Source organism: Carassius gibelio, chromosome B4 (genome assembly GCF_023724105.1).
Source record: "Carassius gibelio isolate Cgi1373 ecotype wild population from Czech Republic chromosome B4, carGib1.2-hapl.c, whole genome shotgun sequence".
Taxonomy (NCBI): Eukaryota; Metazoa; Chordata; class Actinopteri; order Cypriniformes; family Cyprinidae; genus Carassius; species Carassius gibelio.
Window position 1 is genome coordinate 23,921,217 of NC_068399.1, and position 15,198 is coordinate 23,936,414.

Sequence of the window (15,198 nt, forward strand, 5' to 3'; positions counted from 1 at the left end):
AGATTTTAATTTAAAAATCCACATATATAAGAAAAAGTGTAGATAGCACAACTAGTTATATTATTGCCTTCACTGCTTCATTTTAAATGGACTTGCAGCATGCTACATTATTTTTAAAATGCACAAATATTTAAAGCGGTCACTTAATTAATATAAGCTCATAAAAGCTGTGCATAATAAAAAATAATTAGCAAATGCTGTTTATTATAGTGCAGATCACACCACAGGATGCCAGCGTCCCTATTTAAAACTACTTAATTTATTGTCACTGCATTTATTAAACATGCTAAACTAGATAATAAAATATCATTCTAATCAAATATTGATATTCTCTTAAACAGACCTAATTAGAATGTTTCAATAAACATTCTTCTTGACTATAATATCCCATCACTAGCAGAGCACAGGTTTTGCCACTCACTGCAGACAGAGGAGTCTGGTCTGTATGATCATATTCCCCAGGATTCATGCTTCCGCGCTGGGACAGAGTTTAGAGAAGCCCTCGGCTCTCTTAAAGCTCCTGCCTTTTCAAGTGCTCTCAGCCTGCACAAAACAAACCCTGTTGATCCAGCCGAGGGGGTTCAGGAGAGCAAAAAATGGAAACAGTGCCATCCAGTGATGTGTCTGGGCATTCCTCAAGTGCTGACCTCAAGGCACGATCTCCAGGAAGCCCACAGACTGATATGTACTCTGGCAAAAGCCTGTAATCTGTCATTTTTTCTTTGTGGTGACTAAATACAAAGAAACGTCTCGACGGAGCAGTGGGCAAAACACATCAGAGTGAATAACAGTAAGACCCTGCATGTGTGCGAGCTGATTCTTAAGCAACTGTGAAGAGTTACATCAGGAAAACCAGATCAAAACTCACCTGTCGTAATGTGATCTCTGGCACTGTAGAGGAAAATAAGCAGATCGTTTCTGTCCTGAACACTTGACAAAAAACATCCGAGGGTAAAAGGTTGGCTGCTATTAACTACTACTGATCTTAACGCAATCTGATCGTACATCTGAACATCTGATAAACTTGTACTTAAAAGCATCTGGACTTCATTTATAGTTTGAAAATATATATATTTTGTAATGCAGACATTGCACTGTCCGTCTAAACCTCATAACACTTCACATTATGTAATCATCAAACACTTCAGAGTTAAAACTATCAAAATTAGGTTTAGTATGAAATCAAAACTGACCTGTTTACTTATTGTGCACAAATTATGATTTCTGAAACTACTTATTTTTACTATCATTAGTATTTACCTTCGCATCAAATAATACAAAAAACATATTTTGTATATATATATATATATATATATATATATTATCCTGTATCACTTGAAAAACACACTAGATTCAAAATTATCTTTTGAACATTTTTAATGGTGATTTTTAGGTTTAACATTTTAAATACTTAACTGCATGATGCTCCATTTCCAGAAATTTGCATATAAATGCTGTTTTAAACGTATTTATTGCTTTTTGTGCACTTATACATTATAATAAATATTTCGGTATAAAGCAAATAGTGTAGTAGCTAGAACGATTAAATTTGCATTTAATTAAACATATATGAAAGCTAATTATATAAATAAATGATAGATTGGTCTGTTAAAGAAACATCAGAGGAATATTTTGTCCAATCATCCCCCTTATTCCAGCTATAAATCTATTGATCTGTGAAACACAGGACTCAAGGGAGGAGATTCACTTAATATTATACAACTAATCATGAGATGAATAATGATTATACCATTTTGTAATTAAACGTCTTACAAACCATTTAACTCACTGTACGTTAGAAAGGGCCACTGGAGGTCGAAGCCATTGTTTTTCATTTTTAGTTGTGAATCTAGTGAAAGGAAGGGGGATACAAAAAAAGTGACAACGGTAAAAACACATTGATGGTTGTTAGCAGTTATGCTGCTAATCCTCTATGCTGTCAAGGCAATGAAAGGAAACAATTTGAGCAGGGAAAAAAGCCACACAAACACCTCTTTCTCATTGTGAAGTGGGTAAATTATATATTTAGAAAGCTCATTAGTAGACATATGCGCGGTTTCATATAAGGAGAGAAAAAAAACAGCAAATATATGCACAAACTCGTAAGTGTGTGTATATGTTGTGAGAGAGTATTCTTGGCTCTGTGTATCACAGACTCTGATCAACACGCAGGTGCACAAGACGCATGCTAAAAGCCAATTTGCTGTCAACAATTCCTTTCTTATCCCTGCTTAAAGGTAATAATTACCCTGCATTAGCGCTGTCAGTTTGTTGTTGAGCATGAAGGGCAGTCTTGCGAACATACAGTGTGTTTGTAAACGCAGGGTCCAAAATTAACACTCCCTGAGCGCCAAACTCAACTAAAAATTGGCTTTGCTTGCCAGTTGGCTGAAAAATGTAAGAAATGCAACATTATTTGGTTTTAATCCAACTGTGAGAATGAATCGCGTTGATTTATTGGTGCGTTCAAATCAGGTTGGAAAGATCACACTTGCGAGTCAAATGAACATCACCACAATCTCATAACTGCAAGTGGGAGAACTTTTTTTAATCCTATTTTGGGGGCGTCATTAAGAAAATACAGGCAATGCAATAAATTAATCGTTTGCATTAATGGTACATTTGTTGAATTGCTTATTCTTTTCATTAATGATTTTTTCTTTTTTTTACAGGTACAGTACCATATTTTTTTCTAACCACAAATTTGTAACAAATTTAAGTTTATCTAACACGCCTGATGCATTTTGTTTCTCCAAAACTCAATATTGTGACATTTCTTCCATTAAGTCCCCATAAATGGTACCATGAGGAATTAAATCACAAAACCTCTAAGTTTATTTAACAGGTAGCATTTCAGGCCACATAAGAAATAACGAGTAGTAATATTTATTTTACTATATCTTAGTAAAAAGTGAATAAAAAAAAAACTGTTTTACTTTTCCCACAATTTCACTCATAAATACACTAGATAACAGAAGTTAGATACATTTTGAACAGCCGGTGTGAAAGAATGTGCAGTAAACTTTCTGAATTCATCTGCTATCCAGTAAAAAGTGATTTTTGGACCCTGTGTGTGAGCGCATTATTGCATTATACAACGCGAGCACACGCAGACACACTCAAAATCGCTCTTATGTTCTTGTATCATTGATAATACTTCATGCTTTGCCTGCAACCAGTCAAAGGAAACATTGAGGTACTTGAGATTTTATTGAACGACGGCTTGTAAACGTTGTTGCGAGGAAAGGCGTGTATATTAAAATCCTCTAAAAGGCACTGAGCCAGGCTGAAACGGGGCTAGAAATCCCAACAATGGTTTCCAGGAGGGCAGTATCACGGAATGCAAAAGTCTGCTGTGATGAGCGTGCGAGAGATTAGAGACGAAAATCCCCCCTCCCCCCCTCCACCATTTACATAATGTAAAAACTCTTTTCTTTCATTCTCTCTTTCTTCCTCTCCAACTATTCACTAAATAAATGAGGAAACTATCAAAGCGTTGGGATGTTTGATAAAAGACAGACAGAGTGGATTCAGAACGGCCCGGCGCTCTCCACAATACACACGGCGAGTGGCAGCATTCAGAGGCAGCCGACTGAGGAAGGGCTGGCAGAATATTTATAACGGAGGACAATGCTAATGTATTAGGGTGACACCTATACCTCCTCTAAGCCAAAGGGAATCACATTCTAACACTGGCTTTATCTTCCGAGGGAGAACGCTGCGCTGGGAGGAGGTTTTCATAGATATTTGGACAAATGTAAATGTATAGAGAACGTGGATGATTCTTCATGAGGTTGAAAGGGAACAAGGATTTTACTGAATGTGACTCATTTTGCTGTTCATTCAGATCAAGATGAAGTCAAAAGACTGAAAAACCTGTTCGGATCGGGTTAAAGACAAGGCCTGTTGGTTTCTGTTTTAGCAAAATGCTGTCAGGACATCTTAAACTACAGTAACAGGTTTAAGACAATTGACTAATATATATATATATATATATATATATATATATATATATATATATATATATATATATATATATTACTTATATATTTTTAAATTTGCTTCAGAAGTGAAGATAGATATTGAATTTTCCTAATTAATTTATACAATTTTTTTTTTTTTTTTTAAATCATGTCTTTAAAGTCAATATCTAATGGAATTCACAAGCCACTGTGAAAGTAATCCATCGTAATAGATTGAAGATGGTAAAAAGTGTCATTTTATGATACTGTACAGTATTAAACTACACTAAGTGGAAGAAAATCCTTCTGTTGACAACCTAAAACAACAAAAACATCTCCGCACCTTTCATTAAATAATTTGCATAGTACCATCAAGCTGTAAAGTCCCTCAAAACTACTTAAAACTAAAAAGAAAAAAAAAGTAAAAAGAAACACTGGATTACATAACCTGACAGCATCTGACTGAGCTCTGTGGTATAACTCAAGTACTTTTATAAAAGTCATTCATTAGAAAGAGATTTAAATTGAGCCGTTTGCTTTCTCTCAGGCCTCTCAAAAAACATTGAACTTGTGAAATTCCTAGCTTTCCCATACCTTCAGAAAACAGCTCATCCCAGTCATTCGTCTGGAATCTATGAACCAATCACAGAAGCGCCTGCTCACTGTGTGTGAGAGTGTGTTTTCTAGATCATTCTGGTCTATTTCAGTGAATTCTCATAAGGCAACCTATTTTATTTACTTTATCTTCAATAAAATGGTTCAGTGAGCATTAGCAACTTTGAGACACGAGTTTCAATCAGTCCTGTGGCAGCACTGTCAGTCTGCATCCAGCTCTCTGTGCCTCTGTGTGTGTGTGTGTGTGTGTGTGTGGTGCAACATGCCGCAGACAGGCAAGACAGAGAGCGAGAGAAAGTCATCTAATAACAGGAGGAGCAAAGCTATGAATGAAAGCGAGAGAATTAAGTAATGAAAATAGATCTGGAGAAAGCAAGATTGAAATATTAGGAGAAAACAAATGGAAAAGCAGTGAAATGGGCCAAGAAAGAAGTGAGTCTAAACAAAACTCATTTTACTTGAAACTTACATGAAACTTAAATATTCGATCAACAACATCTGTTGTTCATTTTGATTTAAACAAAAATTAATTTCAAATTGTCCCCCAGTTCATAAAAACAAACCAAAATCACTTGTTACTGCAATGCATGGGTCTATCCATCCATCCATCCATCCATCCGCTCCTTCAAACTTCAAGGCTTTTTTACACAAACTTTCAAACAAAACCAACATTCAATAGTTTTGTCTTCACTTTTTTTACTAAAAAAAAAAAAAAAAAAAAAAAAAAAACCTTCGAAAAGTGTGTTTTGATGTTGATTGCACTACACTACATTCAAGATTTTTACCTTAAGATTTTTTGACAAAAAAAATGTTCTGCAGTAATCGACATTAGGCCACAAATGCTGTCGTTAGAGCTTATCTTAATTCCTCCTCACCAGTCGGAATGATGGAAAAATAATCTGCTCTCTGAGAGTTTCATTTAACGGGACTTAAAGAAAACAGCTGGAGAAGTACAAGAGGAAAAGAAGAGGGAGACAGACAGGAAAGGAGAGTGAAAGAGATTTGAAAAGCCTTCACAGGTGAGGTGGGCTGAGGGACGCCCTGTCTGTTTGGTCTCTCTTGTAGAAGAAGAAGGGCATGTTTATGCAGACGGAATCTCTCTCACATGACTCCCTCTGGCTTCAGCACTCAACATCACTCCACGAGCCTCAGAATCAGTTAGTGTGACCGCAGAATTGGCCCAGAGGCACGGCTTTCATGAGAGAGGGTTACAAAAGTGAAACGCCGCACCATGGAGGGAAATCAGAGACTCTTGGATTTGGCAGCACAGTCGCTCCGACACATACATTCCAGTCTGAGACGGACATGTGACCCGAATCAGGTTGCTCTCGTCCCAACAACAAACAGTTTCACCATCTATCAAATCAGGTAACCGTGACACAGTTTGATTGTACAGGCTTGCGGTTTGTGGTGTGGAAGCCAAATTCCAGCCTCTACCAATCCTTCCACAAGATCACTTTTCAAGCCACGATCAAATTATCATGAAGAACAAAGTGGTGGGCTTGTATCTTTTGTAGTAAAGCTTTTCCTGTGAATGAAGCCAGACAAAGCGTTCAAATGGAGAAAGCATTTCAAAACAGCGCTATCAAAGCATTGAAGGGGAGAACTCTTAACATATAAGATTTCTTTCTTCCGACGAAAATAACATTAGCTGTTTATATTAAATATCAAATGCGAGAAATGCATTGAAATCCTACAATTCTTGTGAGAATAATCACATTTTATAAAACACACAGACAAAAAATAAGACTAAGCTAATTTAATCTAATTTACATTTAAATGAATCCTTTTTGTGGCCAATTATTCACATAATCTAGTAGTCTTACAACTCCACAGGAGGCCGAAATCCTTCATACTCAGTTGGTTCAAAGCCTCTAAATAAATTGGCTGCAAGAAACCAATGGCAGCTTCCATCGCATGTTTCATGTCATAATCCCCGTTTAGTCAACTCAATTGGAGTTGATGTGACAATTGTCCGAACATAAGTTACTAATCTGAGTCGTGGTTGTTTAATACACATTCTTAACAATGAAATTGGCAGAAATTGGTAATTGGACTCACATGCTCGTATATTCAATCTGCGCCCATTCATTTCTAATCCACCCATGACTATTCTACACCGCGATCCATTTCATGACGAAATGGGGAGTTTAAAATATACTCCAGGCAACACACGGGGGGACGAGACGGCGTGAGACCAGTGCACTGGACATGATCACCTGCAAGCAAACGTCTGACTAATTCCCGCCACCTGGACCATCGGGGTCAGACTTGTGTCAAAGCACTCAAAAAGAGGGTCTCGTTTCACAATCCTCCCACCACTTGGAAACATTCCAGCGCTTATAGCTTCTTCACAATAAAATGCGTAGAATTCTGCATATCAGAATTGCTGGGCTTGTATTAGAAGGCTAAAAAGACCAGTGGACTAAGCAGAAGTCGCAGAGAAGGACACTGACTCTCGGCCAATTCAGACGGCTGATTAGCATAGCACTCCTGCCGGATCGATAACCTCATTGACTCGGTCTGTCTCCTCTATCAGGAATGATGGCAGACTCTCTTTTGTAACTCTATTCTTGAGGCAACTGTCCATTCTCTACAAACTCTGGCTCTATTTTTCAAACTGGCCTCGATTTGTTTCCTTCTGTCTCGCTGTCTTTTGGGATGTGAGTAAATAAAGCTGTCTAGATGCCAATGAGAATGATTAGCATGTAGCTTTTTGCTTTATCTGGACCTGAAAGCCTGGAAGTGAGGGAACGAAGGCGCCACCGTTATTGCCAGAGTTTACTTTGCAAACCTCTTATTATCACTTTTAAGAAAAAAGATGTGTCAATGGGCAAGACAAGGAGCTACTCAAGCTCCAATTTGCTCACAGCATGGCTTTATGAGTCCTTTCCAAAACCAAAGCTTAATGGGAATATGGAACGTTGGGCAGAATCCAAAAAAAATCCTTCTTTCTTATACAGAGACAAAACAATGAAGCGAAGAGAGTTTTTAGAAGAAGAGAAAGACCAGAGCCATGAAGTGAACCTCTGATGGCCTTAACTTTTTTTTTCCATCCATCATAAAAAGTCTTAAGTTTAAAATATTCGATCAAAATGGGGGGATTGACCAGTGACCTGATCCCAGGAGCTGCTCGGGTTCTGGGGGTTAATGGGGGATAAAGATTAGGAGGAACCGGGTTTCGCTTCATCTCCATCCCCAACCACCTTCCCTTTCCAATCCCAAATCAGCCACATAATGAGAGATGGAGCCTGGTTTGCTTTGATATTCTTCCGAGCTCTCGGCTCCGAGTGTCCAGAGCAAAGCCCCGTGGAGGTTACTCTCAACTCCAGGGAGAGGAAAAGCTCTCTCTGAGCCATTTTAGATGGAAATGACAGGCACTCTACTAGAACAAGAAATACATTTTCAAAGTGAGGAACACACTAGTCTGTCCAACCGAAGAGTGAGCAAGGCCATCCCTCGTCTTTAAATTCGGGTGAGATATGCTTAATTGCTGTGGATTTTGTAATGTGTGTGCATTGGCGGTGTGAAGTTGGGCAGCAATTATACTTTTTTACTCACTGATCAGAGAACTTCTGTTCCAGAACAGATATGCTTTAAGAGTTCATCTTTGAAGATTTAAGTGGATACTCGTCAAATTAAAAACTAATATTCAAATCTCTTTAAGGTGGGGAGAGAGGAGCCGGGCTTTGGTTAGCCTTGTGAGGCAGTGACTTCTGGGGATTTCAGCCCCTGCCTGAAGCCAAGCCACCCAAACTCTTCAGCAAATGCAAACTTTAATCAGTGCCGCACCTCAAAGGGAGAGTAATGGCTCGGAATAGCTTTACTGATGGACGCTTCTCTACAGAGCCGAGTTGAGCTCTGGACTCCACTGAGTTTAGCAAATCGTGGGCTGTTATTGCTAGCATAATGTGAAATTCTCAATTTTTTCTCAATCATTATTTGTAGACTAATTATTAAAGGGAAAATTTTACCCAAAAAGTGGCCAAAATAATTAGTCATCATTTACGCAAGTTGTTCCAATCCCATATTACTTACTTTCTTCCTTGGAACGCAAATGGAGAAATGTTCCAAAATGTACTTACAACTCTTTTCCATATAAATGAATGAGGATACAGGTTGCACCATTAAAGTTTCAGGGGACCCTTCAAAAAATGTTTTTCATTTGTATTTCTACATATTAAAACAAACTTCCTTTTTTCCCTCCATTCATTATATGTAGAAGATTGGCCAGTACATCCTTCAACATTTCTTCTACAGTGTTCCACAGTTTTTAATTTCTGATTCCATTCATTATCACTTTAGAACAAAGATGAATATAGCAACTGAATACCTACAGTAGCTAATATCAGGACCCTTAAAGTGTCAACAAGTCTCTTAAATTATCAAACATGACATGAACTTGCCCTCTGCATGATCTGCCTTGAATAGATGCAGGTTTCTCTCATTTACCCTTCGCAACTGTAGCCGCCTGTCTGGCAATGTCTACATCGCTAATGACGGTGACCACAACCTCCACATAATCAGCGGTCACATTTTCAAAGACGGTGGGATTCCATATGCGTATTTTTCACTTACTTGGTGACAAAACCATCATCAGGGCTTCAATGAAGGTCCGGAGGGAGCTGGATAACATGCTTCAAATCTTTACCTGCTGGGTTATGCACCACAATACATTTATCTTGACTTCTACTGCCTTTAACGTGAAACCTCACAACCTTCGAGGCCGTCAGAAACTAAGTGGACTCTCTCGACTATCATGATGCATCAAGAATCTTTAAGAGGTCCCCGGACTCCTCATTATTAACGCTCCTCTCAGGATGTGGTTGATGGAATATATAATGGAAGTGATTTTTGAGAGGACATATCAATTATGGCCGAGACAGACAGACTGAACATGCAAATTAGCACTTTAAAGATTGCTTTTACTCACCGCTTTCGCCTTGGTTTCAGAGTACTCCTGCTGCGCTATGAGCAACGGCCATACCAGGTTTCATCCTGAACAACACAGAATGGGAAATGTTTGTAACATATTTTTTCCCTGAGGCATGCGTTATTATTATATATATATATTTTTGCATATTACCTTTTTAAATGCTATAAACATGGTAAAATAGCAAAAAATGACAGTGCAAGCATGTCGTCAGTGATATTTAAGGAGACTGCAATGACAGACAAGGTTTACAATTTGTGTCACGCGATAATTTTTCATCTCCACTGCAAAATAATTACAACAAAGTCTGTCACACTCCATCAATACAACAGGTCAATCAAATAACTGGATGTGGGCTCGTTTCACGTCAATGTGCCGCAGTTGTGTACGATCACACTCTAGTTTTTTATCTCATTTTCAAAGAGTGCATCTGCCAAAAAGATGAAAGTGTTGACAGAAGTACAAGAGAAGCTGTGTTTTTCGATCTTACCCTGAGGGGAAACTTTCAGTTGATGTCCGTTTGTTTGGGAGAGCCGAGTCCAAGTATAAGAGAATCTGTCAAAAAAAAACAAACACAAAAAAATATATTATAACATACTCAGATAGCAAAATTTTCAATTGTACATTTTTAAATGCACTCCGATACCTTCATCTGAATTTCATACTGACACACATCACACCCGGAATAATAATATGCATCAGAAATGAGGGAAAATATTTTGCCCTCGAAACAGCTTGCCATGCCTGGCAGGTTAAAACTAAGATAACATAAATCAAACTTTACATCGAGGCTTCTGCCGTTTTTTTTGCTGACACTCACAGATATGTTCAACTAAATGAGCGTGTGCAGCTCAGTTCACCTCATTTAAAAAAAAAAAACAAAAAAAAAACTGCAAGTTGGAACATATTACTTCTTTTTTTGAAGAGTACAGTTCACTTGTGAAGCTACAGTATGGGACACGCACACACACACAAACCAGCCGAATGGCTTCGGATTCTCTCTGTCCCAGAATTCCAAAGACCCCTGTAGGCAACTAACAACTTCAGGATCCCATGGAATGTGCTCCCTGAACTGTACAAAAAAAGAGGAGGGGGTTTGCATAGGAGAGCGTTTCTGCAAACACAAACTGCCATTACTTTAACCGCCTGTGTTTGAGGAGGTGTTACAAACTGAGACTGAGTGTTTAGAGGAAATAGCACAAACTGTCTATTAGCCCGAGTATTAAGATACACATCTTGCGCACTCAATTACACGTGCACGTATATGGTGTTCGTTATTCTGGAAGTACACTCGGTTCAGGAGCACAAATAGAGTATATTTAAGCTCACTTGCTCAGTCAACATTTGCATGAGAGATTTACTATAAAAATTAGATTAGACTGTGCTTTTTGCGCGTGCACGTGTACACAAACTCTGGAAATGAAATGCGATATAAAAAGCTTGTTAATGTTCCGTTCATTCCCAACTCATTTCCAGTTTGTGTTAATACCGCAATGTCTTTGGACTGTGAAAACTGACCTTTTAAATTGACTTTTCCGATGCTATTAGTTCACATGACCTCGTGGTGACGGGTTTACACAATCATGGACCTGTTTCAATTCGAGATCTCTAAATACTATCAAATAATATACACACATACTACATTAGCAGAGGCTGTCGTAATGCCACTGTCTGATATTTTCATAAATCCCAACATTAAAAGTCATGATAAACTATTTCAAATCAAGGACAGGAATACCTCTCCGGACCCTCTGAGGGGTGTGTGAATGAAAGAAGACATTATGCGAACAAGTCAGATTACAGTACACAATCATTTTTTACCTTTTCAAGTAAATACCATTCCCGTGTTAGGAGGTGGAAGCCATCGTAATATATTTTGACTGAGGGCCGAATGGCCCTTATCAGTGCTAGTCAAGCAATTCAGGCCCCCCGAACAAAGATGAGTCTTCAAACTCCCTCCATTCATCAGCGGACGTGTAATTACCCCCGGTTCACAGTCTAGACGTTACCGCTTTCAGGGTATTTAAGATCCCCTTTGCAACATGCAGCATGCTCGCGCCCGGCCCAACGTTAAATCTGCGGCAGATAAATTAACGAAGAATACAAGTGAAAAAAAAAAGAAGCGCGACCACAATGAAAAGAACTTTATCCTCCCTGCTGCTAAATGAGATTTCTTTGAAATGCAGATCAGTGGCGCTAGATTAGTGAATTTTAGCTGCTGTCAACATCATAACAAAATACAAATGTGATTGTTCGTCTAGGCCTTATCTCCTTGCTTCCATCTGCTTCTTCCCGTATTTACTCGGGTCGATTTACTATGCAGATCTAAATAAGACGCGCTTGCGGCACAATGGCTTCTTAAGCTTCTACATCAAGGTATTTGAGAGCGCAGTCACATGAAAAGCTGCCCCATCAAAGGCACATCCCTAATGAACTTCCCTATCACAGAGGGATGGCGCGACGCTCCGGAGAGGCTTGCAGAGAGGCGCTAAATCACAGGAAGGATACCTCAGCGGCCCGGGAAGATTAGCACACGACGGGGACCCTCAAACAGGAGGCTGTCCGAGCCAAACCCAGGGTAGCTTGCGGATCAACAGCCAAATTAAAACACCCAGGTAGTGGAATAACAATGTGTACCTCAAGGTAAGATGGACGCTTGTAACAGTGGAGCACACAAAGCTGTGTTTGCCACAACGATGACAGTAATCTTCAAAGCCGAAGAATAACCTCTAATTTCACGCCATATTTGTTGCATCCTGCATACACAGATGGGATTACAACTCAAATCCCACAACTTACCCCAGAAATGGGTGAAAAAAGTGCGGTGGACGAGAGAGAGGGAATATATATGAGGGTTCAAAGATGCATTTTGGGTTCAAATCGGCATGCACCAGCGGTTTACAAAGAGGGGCCAGCGCAATTAGCCCCAGGGGCAAGCACACACACGGGACCGGCACATGTGGCTCGGAGTAGGGCTCTGACATCATGGCATGATGAGAGAGCAATGGGAATATGGCGGAGGGGGTTGAATGGGAGCGTGTGCCAGCCACGCGTGTGCCAGGTTTCAACTTCCGGAGAACGAAAAAGACCAAGGGGAGGGGGTGGGGTGGGAGACTGTATTCTCCACTGGGGCCCTTTCGGAAAACATCCTCACACGGAAGCATCCAACAGCCCTGCGGTCTTGTGACACAAACAGCAGTTGTCTTTTACGTGTCTTTCCCTCCTCCCCTCGCTGTCTTCACCCTGCCAAGTGGGCTCGATGCCAGTCGCATTTGCAACCACAAGGGACTGTTGCCTTTTTTTTCTTGTTTAATGAAATGACAAAACAACAGATCTACATATGCAGAAACAGGTGTTGTAACAGGTTTGACTCCTCTTGACCTAAAACGTGTTGCGTTGGGGAAAACAGGGAAAAAACAATGGAGAAAAAAAGTTTATTAGCAACAGCTGCCTGGAGGGTGTTTAGGCTCTGATGGGCATTCAAATCTACACCATCTGCCCTGCTGGTTGCCAGAAGTGACAATCTAAATTAAAAACCACTCATCAAATATCATAAAAATAAACTATTGTATTGCTGCGGCCATATGCTGTAAGTGGCCCTATCAAAGACAAAGAGGGAAGTCAGTGGGAGTATAATTAACCCTCCACAGTCTAAAAGACATCCCTGAGCACCAAACACAACAACGGCACACACATTCCCACAGGCCCCTGAACACACACTCAGAGTCATAGCTACGGTTCAGAAAGGATGCTTGTGTTTCATAATTCAAAAGACGATTGTGCTATAGATTCATATTAGTGGACATTTATTAAAATGTGCTATATATGAGTGTCAAAACAATTTAGAGGCTAGAATATAAATATAAAATCTGATTATTCAACACAAACACCTTACAATAAACTATTGTGGAAATACCTTGATATAGTGAAGAAATACCGTGGTATTTTGATACATACTATACAATGCACATTCATGATTTATGACAAGTATGTAAAATAAAATTGTATAAATTTTAGGGCTGCAACTAACGATTATTTTGATAATCGATTAATCTGTCGATTATTTTTACGATTAATCGATTAATCGGTTTATGTACTTATATTTTTGTTTTTTCCATTTTTTCCCCAAGTAAATTATTAATAAAGGGTCTTTATCATTCAGCATAGATTTTTAAGAGATTTTAACCATTTTGCATTGTCATATCCTCATCAAAAATATACCTGGAGTTGTTTTATTATGTTAGTAATCCTTTGTCGAACTCTTCTGCAATCAAAACACTGATCCATACTCTAGCAAAATTAACAAGGAGATTTCAAATATTGTTTTCACCATGGCAGTCCTTAGAGCTCCTAAAGTAGTTTAACATCCCAAACAAAGCTTAAGGAATCTTTGAGAACATATTTTCACGAAGTATAAGGATAAAACAGAATAAAATTGCAGTGCATTGTATTTTATTATTTACTGGGAAAAAGCTTTATAGCTTATGCTGTGAAATTGTAAACAATCCTTCGAAAAAAAGTGCCAATGGCATGAAACCTGAATGGAACTCACAATTTAAAGTAAAATCCATCAGAAGGTTGTCCAGAAAAAAAAAATTGGGACACACACAAAAAACCTGCTGTGTGAAAAAGAGCAGTGAATACTTAGAAAAGAAGTGCATTTTAAATATACTCAAACATTAACCTCTCTCATTCAGTCATAATTAGGCTGCAAGTCTGAATTATGAACTGGTAAACGACAAACTGATCACATAACATGTTTGTAAAGCTTTAAATGTTAACTGTTAAAAAGCAATTTTATCAGCTTTTACGACTAAACATTTGCAAACAACCTTGTACTGGAGAATCTGCACAAATAAAATTCTTAAGGGGCGTTCACATATCGCACCTAAAAACGCGTGGAAAACGCTAGTCGCGACGCTTTCTCCTTCTTTCCAAAGCGCTCGGGCAGAGGCGCCCCTGAGGCGTCTGCCTTTGCTAAGCAACCATGACGTGCTCTCTCCATGACGTGCCCTCTCCATGAAGACCCGGAAATTTCAGCAAAGGATAAATGGATGCGGTGTGGACGCGCCTGGAAAAACGGGCGCATCGCACCGCGTGCGTGTCGCGACCGCGTCGCTTCCATTATGAGAGTGCATACTGCGCGCCTACATAGGAAATAACGAACTTGAGCACGCAAAAGACACGATATGTGAACGGCCCCTTAAACAGTTCAGTAGTGCAGAGTTTACAGGTTACTCTTCATTTTAAAGGCTCAAAGTAAAGTACTCCCACTTCCCGCTGAATGCTGCAGAGACGCTGTTCGGGAAGCACGTGACATAAAACGAGGCCAGCTATTGGCTATTCGCTACTTCACCTGCTGTACTGGCTGAGTAAAACCTCCGGTGGCTCATTACTGCCACACTTTGGTCACCGCAGATTTGAAATATGCACGAAATGAGCCGCTTATGGCAAATAAAATTTATTTAGCGACGAATCGATTACTAAATTAGTTGACAACTATTTTAATAATCGATTTTAATCGATTAAATCGATTCGTTGTTTCAGCTCTAATAAATTTTAATAATAAAATCACATTATTCTACATTTACCCTTACAAAAAAAGCTACTCTAGTGGTACCATGGTATAATGATGGTATTACACTATAATATATTTACCATGGTACTCCTTGGTTACCATGCTCATGA

At 39.1% G+C, this 15,198-nt stretch overlaps 1 protein-coding gene across 2 annotated transcripts in view; it reads right to left on the minus strand.

The window, feature by feature from the left end:
• LOC127956739 (forkhead box protein P2) overlaps nt 1-15,198 on the minus strand; it is a 101,268-nt gene that overhangs the window by 81,913 nt on the left and 4,157 nt on the right. For both annotated transcript variants that reach the window (XM_052554909.1, XM_052554910.1), the window contains exons 2-3: nt 10,001-10,065; nt 9,511-9,575 (exon numbers count right to left, since the gene is read on the minus strand). The gene's annotated coding sequence lies outside the window, so the exon portion shown is untranslated. The remainder of the gene's footprint in view (nt 1-9,510; nt 9,576-10,000; nt 10,066-15,198) is intronic.